The 2,500-nt window shown below is 43.2% G+C and overlaps 1 pseudogene; it reads left to right on the forward strand.

The window, feature by feature from the left end:
- LOC121555543 overlaps window positions 1-2,500 on the forward strand; it is an 88,195-nt pseudogene that overhangs the window by 30,501 nt on the left and 55,194 nt on the right.

Below are 2,500 nucleotides of genomic sequence, written 5' to 3' on the forward strand. Positions count from 1 at the left end.
GGGGAAGTATTGTCAGAGTAAACATAGGTGGTGGGCTAGAAGCCCTGTACACTATAATGCCCCTTATACCACCTTTGATTGTCGGATCAGAATCAAATATTGCACTTCCATTTTATCAGAAGGGTGGTTTATGGTGTGTTAGCTTTGTATAATCAAGCTGTTGCCCCACTGTTTCCTACTGCAGGTATGATAGGCAGAAGATGACCCTAAAGGAGATCCACCACTGTCAGTATGTTGCCTGTATGAACCCTATCTCTGGGAGCTTCACCATCAACCCTAGACTACAGGTACTGATCAGGACTAGCTCAACTCCACTGGTATATTCCAGCTTAGACTCCAGGCACTGAGTAGGATTGCAAGACTCCAGGTACTGAGTAGGAATGCTAGAATCCAGGTACTGACTAGGAATGCTAGAATCCAGGTTCTGACTAGGAATGCTAGACTCCAGGTACTGACTAGGAATGCTAGAATCCAGGTACTGAGTAGGAATGCTTAGACTCCAGGTACTGAGTAGGATTGCAAGACTCCAGGTACTGACTAGGAATGCTAGACTCCAGGTACTGAGTTGGAATGCTAGACTTCAGGTACTGACTAGGAATGCTAGACTCCAGGTACAGACTAGGAATGCTAGACTCCAGGTACTCACTAGGAATGCTAGACTCCAGGTACAGACTAGGAATGCTAGACTCCAGGTACTCACTAGGAATGCTAGACTCCAGGTACTGACTAGGGCTGAGGGCCCTATCAATTTTTTACCGAAAAATGGTCAGTATAGTTTCGAACTTGGACTAAAAAGCGCTTTCAATGGAGAATCTCCATTTAGCATGTTTTTAAGTCCAAGACAAGGCTTAACCTGTGTCCAGGAAACCAGCACCTACAGTCAATCAATCAATGAATCAAATGTATTTATAAAGCCCTTTTTACATCAGCAAATGTCACAAAGTGCTTATACAGAAACCCAGCCTAAAACCCCAAAGAGCAAGCAATGCAGATGTAGAAGCACGCTATGCCAGGAGAAGGTGATAAGAGTATATGGCCAGATCGTTCTTCAAGATGTTCAGACGTTCATAAATGACCAGCAGGGTCAAATAATAACCACAGTGGTTTTAGAGGGTGCAACAGGTCAGCACCTGTTGCACCCTCTAAAAGGGGCGGCAGGTAGCTTAGTGGTTAAGAGCGTTGTACCAGTAACCGAAAGGTCGCTGGTTCTAATCCCCGAGCCGACTAGGTGAAAAATATGTCTATGTGCCCTTGAGCAAGGCACTTAACCCCAATTGCTCCTGTAAGTCGCTCTGGATAAGAGCGTCTGCTAAATTACCAATTTAATTTTTATTTTAAACGTCAGTAGGCTTTTCATAGCTGAGCATTCAGAGGTCGAGATAGCAGGTGTGAGAGGGAGAGGGTCGAAACAGCAGGTCCGGGACAAGGTAGCAAGTCTGGTGAACAGGTCAGGGTTCCATAGCTGCAGGCAGAACAGCAGAAACTGGATCAGCAGCACGACCAGGTGGACTGCGGATGGGGACAGCCAGGAGTCGTCAGGCCAGTTAGTCCTGAAGGGCATGTTCATAAGGCTCAGGTCCCCTGGAAGGGGAGGGAGGGAGGGAGAGAGATGGGAGAATTAGAGGGAGCATACCTAAGATCACACAGGACACCAGATAAGACCCACCAAAGCTCATTTCCAGTAATTCTACACATTTTGTCTTGAAGCTGAAATACAATTTTGCAGTTTTAAAGCATTTTTTTGATGCAATCGTATACATTTTGCCATGGAGCTGAGATAAAATAATTTTGCAGTTTTTAAGCAAATTTCCTGCAATTCTATGCATTTTGACATGGCTAATGCTGGGTTCTTATGCTCAAAACATTATAACCAAATCAATGGGGGCCAGATTGTCTAGCTTTTATTTTGTTGATTGTAAGTTCTTAAAGATTCTAGGCTATTTTACACACTTTCTACGGTGCCTTGCAAAAGTATTCATCCCCCTTGGCATTTTTCCTATTTTGTTGCATTACAACCTGTAATTTAAATTGATTTTTATTTGGATTTCATGTAATGGACATACACAAAATAGTCCAAATTAGTGAAGTGAAATGAAAAAAATAACTTGTTTCAAAACATTATATATAAAAAAAAAAAAAACGGAAAGGTGGTGCGTGCATATGTATTCACCCCCTTTGCTGTGAAGCCCCTAAATAAGATCTGGTGCAACCAATTACCTCCAGAAGTCACATAATTAGTTCAATAAAGTCCACCTGTGTGCAATCTAAGTGTCATATGATCTGTCACATGATCTCAGTATACACCTGTTCTGAAATGCCCCAGAGTCTGCAACACCACTAAGCAAGGGGCACCACCAAGCAAGCGGCACCATGAAGACCAAGGAGCTCTCCAAACAGGTCAGGGACAACATTGTGGAGAAGTACAGATCAGGGCTGGGTTATAAAAAAATATCCGAAACTTTGAACATCCCACGGAGCACCATTAAATCCATTATTAAAA

This window comes from Coregonus clupeaformis, unplaced genomic scaffold (assembly GCF_020615455.1).
Source record: "Coregonus clupeaformis isolate EN_2021a unplaced genomic scaffold, ASM2061545v1 scaf0049, whole genome shotgun sequence".
In the NCBI taxonomy this organism is placed as follows: domain Eukaryota; kingdom Metazoa; phylum Chordata; class Actinopteri; order Salmoniformes; family Salmonidae; genus Coregonus; species Coregonus clupeaformis.